Consider the following 12,195-nt stretch of genomic DNA (forward strand, 5'->3'; position numbering starts at 1 on the left):
GTCTGGAAGAAGCCCTCAGCCTGTGGGTGATATAAGAGATGGGCATGGGTTGTTGGTCTTGGTGCTCCGTGGGGTTGAGTGGTATGGGTCTGGTTAAATCTGTCCTTTATTTTCCCTTTTGGTGCTGGGGAGAGTTTTGTTTTCTCCTTACTCCTCCATCATTTGTGTGTTTGCTCCATCTTTGGCCAAATATGTGGAACCTGCATTGCTTTGTACGCATGGAAATACCTTTGTAGGTAGGTGAAGGCAGCGGGAGGTGAGAACCAGCTGGGGATGAACAGAGGAGCTGTTAGAAGTGACTGTTCCCTCCCCTGCACAAATGCAGCTTATATTCCCTCTGGCAGAGGAAATCCAGGCAGCTGGGGCCAGACTCGTGTGTCCCTGGTCATTTGGGGCTGGGAGATGGATCCCTAGGACTCTCTGTGTTTGCAGTGAGGAGGATGAAAAAACTGCTGTCAAAGCTTCAAAGCTGTCGTGTGTACAACTATTACCCAAAAGATGAAATTACTGCTCTTCTGTGCTCGTGTTGTCTTTTGTGTGTGTGTTTATTACTTAAAGAAGAAGGAGAAAAAAAATCACAAAGCAAAACTTAAATCTCACTTGCTCTGGCAGTGCTCCCAGGAGACACTTTCATTGCTTTCTGAGGGCTCAGTTTTGCTCTGGTGACAGCTTGCTGTTTCACTTTTAAGTCTATAACCAGGAATCTTTCAAGCTATGGAGTGCCTCTCTGGAAAAGAGACTGTTAAGGAGAAAACACTTCTGGGCAGTGGATCCCATGCCAGAGTCCTCCGGATTCTGAATCGCATCAATTGTTGGTGGCGCAGCTTGGCTGGGAGCTCCCATGTGAATTGAGAAGTCATGGCTTGTGTTTGTGCAGCGTAAAACAAATTTCCTTTTGCAGAGTAGAAGTGTTTGTGCTGTTTTCCCTCCTCTCTGTCTGGCCAGCTTATTCTCAGTGACTGTTTTTTCTGAGCCAGCAGCAAGTTTCCTTTGAGCAAACACCCAGGCACATCCGCAGCGGAGGGTGTAGTTGGGTTTTGAAGACTTGGTCAGGAAAACAGTGGGATGTAATGTCTTGGCATGCATGCGTGTACTAATTTAAATACTCAAAATGCCTTGTTCCTTACATCTTTTGAACCAGAACATATGTATCTGAGCTAAAAATCCATAGGAAAAACTGTCATTGGCATAACTTCTCATTGAAATCTGGCTCCAATTGCACTGATTTTTCTTTTACCTGAAAATATAAGTGGCAGCTTTCCAACGCTACTTGGAATTTCAGTTGTTTTTCTGGTGCCGGATAAGAATTTGTTGTGTTTAAAGGTACCTTGGCTGGTCTCTGAGCCTGTTTTAAGCCTACATGGGGTCTCAACTTCCACTTCAAAGGCACAAATGGAGAAGGCTTATCTTTTGTGTGAGCAAGAGAAGGTCTAAAATTAGCTGCTGACTATGAAAAACCAAGGTGTGAAGAATCTGTCCCCATCTTGCTGTCAATAAACTGCCTCTCAGGTAGTCAGGTGCTGAGATAAACAGTTGTAGCACTATGGGGTGAGGGTAAAAAAAAAAAAAAGTGCAAATGAAAGCTGGTTGTCCTCTGGAGTGGTCTATTTGCATGTGTGTGAATACTGACACGGTATTTGGCTGTATCTGTGAGAGATTAGCTAGGAAAATATCATACCATAACTTAAGTGCCTATTTGCTTTGCACAAAGGCAGTGGTATATTGTTACCCTGTATCCATCCCTATAGTAACTCAGTCACTGCAAACCCAGGGTAGAGCCAATTGCAGTATAATAAACCTTTGTAAGTGTAGTTTTTATTATATATATTAAAATATATATTCCATGCTTTGGGAGGTCTTGCAAAAATCTAGAGCTACCTGAGAAGGGAAAAATAAGGTGTGTATATGTTACATCTATATATTTTGAATATGTGCTTTGCTTTCTGATAATTAGAGAGCAATTTATCTTAGATGGCCATGATGCACCCTGCATTGCTTTCTATTCAAAAGATCAAGTTTTCTAGAATGGAAAGCTTTCACTTAACAGTGGGCTATGACCCAGCCTTGCAAAGAGCATCCTTGAAACGTGATGATCACGAACGTCTGTTTTCTGAATAGCGCTGCTGCTCAGCAGCCAGAGTTTTAATGATTCTGCTCCTCTTCCTCCAATTTTATGCAGCTCAGGCTTCCCATGAAACGCAAATTTGCATGAAAATGAGGATTTTAATTGTAAGCTTGAATCCCAAGTTTGTTTTGGGAGACTGCGTGATGGAATTGTGATTATCTCTTGCCTTCCTAGAATGGCTTCAGTTGGAAGGGGCCCTAAGGATCACCCAGGCTGCCCCCAGCCCCATCCAGCCTGGTCTTGGGCACTGCCAGGGCTGGGGAACCCCCAGCTCCTCTGGGCAGCCTGGGCCAGGGCCTCAGTGCCCTCAGAGGGAAGAATGTGCCTCCGCTTTCCTGATCCCACCCCTATACTCTTCATTTCTCCTTTTGAGAGTGCAGGAGGGGGGCTGAAAGCAACCTGCACACTTGGTCTCCTTTTTAAATTGAGTTTAAACAGCTGTAAAATTTCTTCTTCTATTGCGTGGCTTCAGATTTACTGGCAAGGTCTCCTTTACTTTTTTTTTTTTTCTTTTTAGTGAAAGGTATGTAAAAGAAAAATCCTCTTCCTGAAGTTCAGACCATGATAATCTCTGTAGCCACTGTGAAGGAGCGATTTCTGCTCTAACTACAGCTTGTTCAATGGTTATTCAACCAAGAAAGTCCTTAGGAAATCAGTGCATCTTCTTAACAGTGCTCTATCTCCCTGAAGGCAGAAAATGTGGATAAATAAGCTTCGGCTTGTAGTGGCCAGGCGTGCTTTAAAAGGTCCAAAGTTCAGATGGCAACTTCCAAGGTAGCTCCTGGACAGCATCATCCTGTTGATGGATTGCCAGCAATTAAACACACAGAGAGCGGCACAGCTAATTGCTGTGTATAAACACAATGCTCCATGTGCAGCTTGTGTACTTCACCCGAAATGACCTGCTGCTGGGTATTACACCACCAGAACAGCTCTTGCTTCCAAGGAAGAGTCCAGAGCTGGCTGCAGCATCTTTTAAAATCCACCCAGAGCTCTTGCAGGATCGGTATCCGCATGGGAGATATTGATGGGTTGTGTTGTATAAACATGAAGTTAGATTTATCAGCTGGTTTTGTTCTTTTTTAATTGATTCCAAAGCCATGTTGTTTGTACACAGCAAATACCACACCTGGGAAATCATCCTGGGCAGGACTGGGGGAAGAGATATTCTGCAGAAGAAAATTGCACTGATAATTTTTAATCTATCCAGCAACGAGAAGTAGCTATGTTCATTGGCTGGCTGTTTTTAGTGGTTACTAAATATTGAAGTCTTGAGAGTTTTGCAGTTCTTTTTAATTTGCTGTCAAAGGGGATAAAATAATATAGCTATTTGCAAAGGACTTCTCTGCTTGGTGACAGGTTTGATTGATAACCATGCTTCCCAGCCATCAACCCTTCTGAGATACAAGTGGAGGTGAACAAAATGTAATGGGGATCTCTTCTTGTGTCCCCCATTGCTACCGAAACTTTCCATCTTGTCCTATTTTGGTGCATATACCATCTTCTTGGCAGTTTTGGAGAGGAAAAAGAGGCAAGGCTTAGGTGCCTGGTTTGATTGCATACAGAAGGAAGGGCTATCTCCTGGGACTGAAACCCAAATTAGCATCTTTAGATCCCAGATGACTGAAATTACAGAATTTCTGTGCTTTCTGTTTTTCAGTGTCATCTACCTCATATTTAAATGGGGGTCTCTTCATCTACTGCGTGAGTGGTGCCCTTCATGGGACTTGTACCATCTTTTTTACCTCCCGTTACTCTTGTGAACACCCCTGGGATGTTGTGAGTGAAAAGAGCAGTGTTAGCAACGAAATCCCGTTCAGAAACTTGCATTCTGAATGCCCAAATCCTAGAGGTGTTAACCTGAGTGTCTAATAAACCACATTCTCATTAAGAACCTGGAAAGATGGTGAAACTGGAGCTAATGAGGTGCAAATCCAAGTGCAGGAGTGGATTACTTTGCAAGCCTTTGAGGCAGTCAGGACTGATGGTCAATGAAACACGGGGCCCTCAAGGTTGGATTTTTGGGCATAACAGTAAGGTTTTTGTTGTCCTAAAAATATGACTTGTTCAGAATTTATCACAAAACAACAAAACAAATCCCCTCATCTTTCAGTGTAGCACAGAAGCAAGTTATTTAAAGTGGCTTTTTGCAGTGTCTGCTGCAACACTTTCCTTTCTGCCTCCATCCTCTTCTGACATCTTCAGTAATGTCAGTAACAGCGGAGACATTTCCTCATCGCTGCTGCTTTGTAGGCATGCTGCTCCCATCAGCGAGGAGCTGTCAAGTCCTGAGCAATGCCTTGGCATGCATCAGCTCCTCTACACCCAGCAGCAGATGCTTCACGGTCCGTGGAGCTCAGGAGCTGTCAGGTTATGATATTAGAGGCTCTTTGGAAACACCTTGAGCCAGGAGTGTCACTCCGTCCCCTGTCCCTCTCAACTAGCAGGCTTTTATACCTGTGCTGGGCAAAATACTGAGAAGTGTTAGGAACACCTGGGGCTGTTCAGATTAAGTGCAATAAAAATTTCACGGGGCTTCGAGTGCCTCAAGCTCCCTGACCTGAGGCTTCTGCAGAAGATGGGCACGTCCAAGTGGGAGGGAAGGGAGAATTTCCCAACGTGAACGGTTCTTGCACAGTAACCCTTCTGGTTTCATCCTCCACCCCATGGTCCAGTGTTAATGGCTGGAATTTCTAATCTTTGGCTGGAATGCCAAAGCTTTCAGCCCTCCCACATTTATTGTGCAGGGTGAAGCATCACTAGCCCCTCTACAAGCTTGCTTTTTTGTTCTGTAATAGCGTAAACTGAAGCACAGAAATCAAAGATGATCTGTGATGACTTGGTGGTGGCCAGAATGGATGAATTTTGAATCCCAGGAGTCACACTAACATGGACACTTCTGAAATCTCACCAGGTCCCGTGAATATGGTTAGGGGCTGCCTGGTGGTGCTGGGTTTTTCCTGTCAGTTTTGAGGGGAGAAGCTGAGCACAGGATCTGCAATGCCTTGGGAACTGCAGAAAGCTTGGTGGCTCAGGGTTGTTTGCTGTGACTATAACTTGGCTGCCTGTGGCTTCGTGCTCTGTGTAACAAGTGACCCACGGGCAAGGCTGATGTTTTTAGGGGTGATTGAGTAGCTCTTAGAGCAACGGTTTGAAAATTTCTAATACTTTGTCATTACTGCTTTATTCAGAAACTTTGAAGCGATCCATGTGCAAGCTCCCTGCGATAAACAGACAGACCAGCCCCCCTCGGATACACAAAGGTGCCTTGTGACTTTTCCAACGTTATGGGCCTCCAGGGTTTTATTCGGATTGTGGCATTTCCTCGTTATAGCTGCCAGATGTGCTCCTTCCAACTGTTTTTTCTTTATGCGTTGTACTAATTATCTGGGTGAATAATTACATTGCTGGAGCCCATTATTCCTCCCTCTCTCCTGATTGCTCTCATGCCTTTTTGAGGGGGGTGTAGCAGATGATGCTGCTTCTGTCCTTCTTGAAGCCACTGCACACATTGTGTTGCCTTAAAATGTGATTTGGGAAGGTGAGCTCAGCATTACTGAGCATTGGTAGGTTGTTTATCCACTTAAGGTATACCAGAAAGTCTCAAAGTTGGCAAGGAATCTCCAGAAACACAGAATATCAACCTTAAAGAAGATTGTAGGGATGGACCTTTATCTTGCCCCAAGTTTTCATCCTGGATGGTAGTGAAAAGTAACCTTGAATTAACAGCTTAAAGCAGAGCTCAATAGTTGGTGTGCATGTAGTATGTAGAGACTAGTAAATCCAAGGACTGGTGGCCATATGCTCTCTGTGCAGGAAAAGGAGGCTTTGGAAAGTTGAGGTGGGAGAGAGGAAGAAAGAAAAGCGAGGAAAAAGTATAGGGATAAAGGGTTTAGAAAATCCCTCTTAAATATTCCCAGGCAAGCTGGGACAAAAGGGGATTTCTCATTTTTTTCTGATATTCAAGAAATCTCCATGTTAAATCTCCATGTTCTGTCTTTATTCCAGCAGCAGCTAGAGGAGGTAACTCTTCTACTCTCCCCTCCAAACCTCTTGTCTATGGTTTCCAGAGAAGAGTAGGCTGCCTGTGTTACCCAGGGAATCCATTACATATTATCATGGGGTTTAGCCACACCTTTGCTAGAAATTACTCAAAACGTGATGACTTCAAGCTTGCTGTGCTCAGCTTGGGGAGAAAAAAGGCTGAGAGCGAGGTAGCATCAATGCCTTGGAGCTCTTGAGGGTACGCACTGTGGATGGAGGAATTAAAGGCTCATGGTTGGCTGTGAGGACCCTGATTTCTGACCTGTTGCTGGAGTGAGCTTCTGGAGAGAGGGGCTGGAGTTTGCTGTGGGTTTCCAGGGTCAGATGTTGGAAGGGACAGGAGGAAGCTGCAGCCCATCGTGTTGTGCTATGTGCTAGGAAAGTTGATTGGAGACTTGGAAGCTGTGTTTGGTGCCAAAACAGCAAGAAAAACGACTTCGGGTGCTCTGGTTTCATTTGAGATGTTTTCACCCTGATTGTTTCCTTCAAGATTTTTCTCTGAATTCCTCCTTGGATGTTTGACTGTGCTGGTGTTTCCATGACAATCATCCAGATTTTGGTACTTGGAGGAAAATCTCGATGCGTCTACATCCTCCTAACACAGTGTGTCCCAGCTGGGATACTGCAGACCAGGCTTGCTGAACACACCTTTTCCTTAGCATTTTTTTTTCTTTTTAAAGTCTAGAAAATTCCAAAGTGCTCTGTATCACCTGTTGACCAGTTATATACATGCCAAGGGCAGAATATATGTGAGCTGATGCATCCTTCTACCCCTTCTTATCAGCCAACAAATGATGGCAGAGGGCAGTCATTATATGGGCAGGCAACACTTTAGGAACAAACCTGGTGAGGAGCAGAGCTACCCCAGTCTCTGCTCATGAAACTGATGCTGCATTACAGGGGGTGACAACGCTGGTCTAATTAGTGCTAATAAATGCTGTAGGTAGCGTTAGGGCACGCATTGGATGCTGCCGAGCTATCAAAGCATCTTCCTCTATGGGTATGTGCTCTCCTGTTGTGGTCAAAGCAAAGAAATTGGGACTGCTGGGGTACTTGAGAGAGCAGTGGGGAAAAGCAGAAATGCCCGGAGCCAGATGCATCTCCCTTGCATCCTTTTAACTTCAGCAGTGCTCATTTAGCAAGAAAAAGCAGAGAGCTGCTGTAACAGATTAGAAAGCAGACTGCCCCTTATGATTTAAATAAATGCTTTGTGCAAATGCCTTGGTTGGTGCATGGTGTGCGAGGGAAAGGCAATGGGTTTGTTATGGCCCATGGGGCAACTGAACACACTCACCAGAAATCAGCGGTGTTGTTGGAGGATGTGCACCACTGCTGTCCTCGATACGGTGTTTTGATGGCACGCATCTCCTAACCCTCTGGTTAAATAAATGTAAGGTGTCTGAAATGTGCAGATACGGGGGGAAGAAGACAGACTTGCAATGTCTCTCCCTAACTTCAAAGTATCTAGTGCTGCTCGTGTAGCTGCAGGACGATATAAATTAGTTATCAAACCATTCCTAATAAATTAGGTGTTTGCTGTTAAAATTTATTCCCTTTGAGTAAAATGGTAATAATTCAAGATGGCTTAAAAACATCACGCGTCTTCAAGCTGGGGCTTCTGATGGCTTTTTTTTTTTTTCCTTTTGGAAAAAGATGAAGCTGTGAGAAGAATGCAGAGCTGCAATCCATTGACATAATGGATTGCTGTGCCGTGTCCATGATACATGCATTAATTCACTTCGGAGTGAAATACTCTTGTAATTCCCGCTTGGTAAGAGCTGTTAAATGACTTGAACAGATGATCTGAGCCACGCTGGCGTGATACACCTGTGTGACTGAAGGGTTTGGAGCTGGAACTTTGCAGGGTCTTTGGTGTTAATCCCCCAATGGCCAAAGGTCACTGGTTAGCCCACAAAAATTGCTTGCTTTGCTGAAAACCGCAATTACAGGAAGGGTGAATTCACTCCTTTTCAATGCAATTTCAGTTTGTTAATGTTCGTGACTGTAGGCCTGAAGATACAGGAGCTTTTCATGAAAGATGCTCTTTGAAGCCTGTTTGCTTTGTGGTTGGCTCTAAGGCATCAGATGCTGGCTTCTGTGGTGGGACGCGACCAGTGATCCAGAGCTGGATCTCCACGACTGGATTTATCAGGTGATGTTGGAGTGATGGGCTAAATTCAGGAAAAAATGCAGGAAAACCCAATTTTTTTAATTGTTGGATTAAATATTTGATTTACTTAATTTTAACCAATGCTTGCAATCAAAAGCAATGCTACCGTGTTGTCAGGGATTTACCCATCACTTAAACATCTTTTTAAATCTACCTTTTGAGCCATTCATTGGACAGGGATGCTATGAGATAACACAGGGAAGAGGTTTGGGGAGGGATGAGGTTTGAGATGCTCACAGCTGCATGCAGACACATCACCCAGCCCACATCACAGGGTCCAGTGCCTCCAGCTCCTGCTGCAGGTTTTACTGAACTCCCTTTGTCGTGGCTGCCTTGAAGTAATTGTGCTATCTGTTTTAATGGCATCACTCACCCATAAAATCTTCCTTTTGGGTCTGGGAGATGCCCAGGAGTCAGGGAGAGGTGCTAAACTTCTCCTAGGGCTGCAGGTGGTTCTCCTGGGAATGTTGAGATTGTTCAAGTGTTTTCCTGTTCCGTGATGTACTTCAGAGGATGAATCCTAACAACATTAAGAGCTTAATCAGTAGTAGAAATTTCCTTCATGAATGAGCAGAATGTCTCTTAGTCTGGGCAGAAGTCCTACGGAAGACTGGCACAGAGCAGAGATGTCCTAGAGGCAAACTGGATCTCAGAAACTGGTCTTAACCTGGAGCTTGCTTATCACAGAGACCTACAATCTCAGCTCCTGGATGTCTGAGGCAGGGATGAACCTGCCACAGGGCAAGGCTGATGCCAAAACCATTGCCTGCTTAAACACTTGAGTCTGCAGAAGACCATTGTTGGTCGCATCTAGATCCTACCATGGCTTTACATGCCCAGAAAGCTGATGTGTTCATGATTGCTTGACCAAAAGTCCAGGCTGCTGGGCTGTGCTTCAAACAGCAGTCCATTAAATAGCTGAACTTCCAGCCTTAATGGATTTGGTTTGCCCCCTGAGCTGTTCTTCAATGAAAAGTCACCGCTGACTGCAGATCTTGTGGCCTCTCTGAATTCCTTCCTGCTTGCTCCGTGTGAAGGATGTTTCCTACTCCTGTAATGCTCGTTTGAAGGATGAGAAATCCCAAGCCCCAGGAAAGCCGCAGGGTTTGACTTGCTGCCTGGTGCAGCCTCACGCTGTCAGGGTGAGGATGTTTGACTAATGCTAAATCTCTGGCTTATTCCCCATGTAGGCAGAATGCCGGTGGGAGGGAGTCTGCAAAACCCATTGACTGCGCGCCTGGGTTCGGATTATGGGCTCAGACTGGGTGATTAACATGCCCTGTGATTTATAATGCTTTATAGGTGTCAAAGGTTTTTTACTGCAGAGCATCTGCAAAATGTGTTTCAGGCTATAAACGGCCAGTGCTGAGCTGGAGCTGCATCTGGAGAAAGGGGAGAGGGAGGCAGGTGGAGATGCTTGGAAAAAGAGATGGGGAAGGGGGATCTTTGGGTCGTGGTCCCTTAGATCTGACCCTGTGCTTTGCTAATAAGAGCTGGTGGCTATAAAGTTTGGGTTTTGCCAGGGTATTTTCCCCAGGGACTTGGGGACAGTGATGTCCTTCCAGTCCAGAGGCAGTGGTGTGCAGCCACTCCTGCCAAATATTCACTGATTTGAAAGATGCTGGATTAGAGACAGGGTTTGGATGCTCAACCAGCATGGCGTTTAACCCATCACCACGTAGGGGAAAACGTCCCCCAGCTGCAGCAGCCAAAGCATCCCAAAGTGTGGTGGATTTCACCCAGCAGATTTTGTTATTGAGCTAATGCCTTAGCATTTCCACCAGGCTGTGGGAATTCAGCTCACTTGAGCTTTGTCATTGAAACTAAAGAGGCCAAAGGATGGCGTGTTGATTCTCTTAAATGCATGCACTGCTTTGCTTTGTCAATTTTTCTTTACATAAGCAAATACTTCACTTTCCCAGTACAGCACTTGTGGAGGGACTGGGGAATTCCAGCACTTGCAGGGAGGAAGGTGAAATATTTACCGAATGTTTTCTAAAAGGGGGAAAAAGGATATTATTTTTCTGCTTGCTTTCCAAAACAAATAAATATATTTTCTTTCTTGGCAGTGTATTTTCTTTCTGCCAGTGCTAGAGGTTGGTATTTTAGATTGAACTGAAAAACATCGTTTTTCAAAACAAGCAATGGAAACCAGGGCAAGCTTTAGCAGTGGCAGTGGCTCTAACACAGGTTAATTCAATGTCATGCTATTTACTTGAATATTTTGTCCTTTCCCATAAAGACAGAAAATGCTAGAAGTGAGGTGACACTAAAATCATGGAAGGTTGACCTTCTTTTGGTGTGTGAAACCCTCTCTGATCCAGCAAAGGGTGGTGACAAAGCAGGGCCCTTCTCCAGAGGAGCCTTCACTTATCCTAATTCAGAGAGAACCAAGGTGTCCCTGCTGCCTATCAGGAACTCCAGTGATTTATTTTTACTTTGGGGTTTGAATTCACTGGTCTACTGGTCCAAGTCTACTCTTGCAAAGCCTTTCCCTGATTCTCAGGGGTGATGGTGCCAAAACGCCGGTGAGATCTAAGGCTGCGTTCCCCTGGGGATTGCTGGTGAGATGTCCTTTGCAAACAGCCTCCTGCTGGGGTCCTCTCTTCATTTTCAGCAGCAGATTAGATATTTATATGAGCAATTGAAGCTTGGCACTGCTCTTGCTGGTGTTTTAAGTGGCTATGGATAGCAGCCTTCAGGGAAGGGAAACAAGAAAGTAAAGAGATTAAAGAGATCATTGAGTTGGAGGGGTTGAACTTCCCATGAAGCCATGGATGGAGCACAAATGGTCCAAGATGATGGTGTCCTGCCCCTACAGCTCTTCTTAGAGAGGTCTATCGGCATCCAAGGGAGATGGAGATGTGTGGCTTTGAGGGTACTTCACCAGCAGGAGGGCAGACACAGTGACGAAGGGCCTGATTCTTGCCGGCTGGGATGGGTGGGAGATGCTGTGCAGATGTTGGGGCACAAGCTCATGTACAGGTTGTTGCTGTGGGAAGGGAATGTGGTGGAGCACCTAGCCAAGATTGGGATGGGAAGGCTTTAAGCATAGTGATGGGCTCCCAAATGCCTGGGGGTGTGAAAAGGGAGAACTGGAGGGAGGAGATGAGGCTTGGGCTGGGAGAGATGCTCATGTGTCCTGCATCATTTGAGAGAAACCCGTCTTGGATGCTTGCTGTGTGAAAACGTTTTGGAAGCCCTGCACTGCTCAATACAGAGCTGCTTGTGCTGAGGATTCAGATGTTTGCTGCAGACTTCACAGAGATGAACCTGCCTAGTATTTCTTTATTTCACCTAATTCCTCTGCCCCAAAAGTCACATGCTGTCCTTCAACCCCATCCTTTTGGTATTGGATTAATTCAGAATTGAGAATAAAAGACTTGAAAAGAGTAGGTTTTCAGTGACATAGGTAGTTGCTTTTGAAGGGTGAGAAATGTCTGTACAACTGGGAAAAAGGAGGATTATACCACTGCTCTCTTCTCTTTTGTCCTTTAAGCACTTGCTCCTTTGCAGAACATGGTGGGATTTTATATACAAAGGTTTTTTGGCTAAAAATGGCAAGGCAAAAAACCACATCCTTCTGCAGAACTGTAAAGGTGTGAGGGATGGAGCTGTGCAATAAGCTTTGCTCAGAAATCTTGGCAGTGAGGGCAGGTTTTGGAGCTACTGAGTTCCTACAGATGCTGAAAATGAGCATCTGGGAAGAGTGGAGCAATGAATTGCTCTCCCACCGGGGAGCCTGCAGCTAAGAAACCTTTTTTCTGACTTGCCACGTGGCCCGTGAATGTGAGCTCAGATAGCATCTGGTGGATGTGTATCCAGCCACTCCAAATGCTATGCCCAAATAGTAATT

At 45.1% G+C, this 12,195-nt stretch overlaps 1 protein-coding gene across 6 annotated transcripts in view; it reads left to right on the top strand.

Moving 5' to 3' along the window:
* The window catches only part of GDPD5 (glycerophosphodiester phosphodiesterase domain containing 5), a 159,418-nt gene that overhangs the window by 56,770 nt on the left and 90,453 nt on the right, over nt 1–12,195 (top strand). The window lies entirely within an intron of this gene.

The sequence above is a fragment of the Aythya marila genome (assembly GCF_965140915.1).
Source record: "Aythya marila genome assembly, chromosome: 1".
Lineage (NCBI taxonomy): Eukaryota > Metazoa > Chordata > Aves > Anseriformes > Anatidae > Aythya > Aythya marila.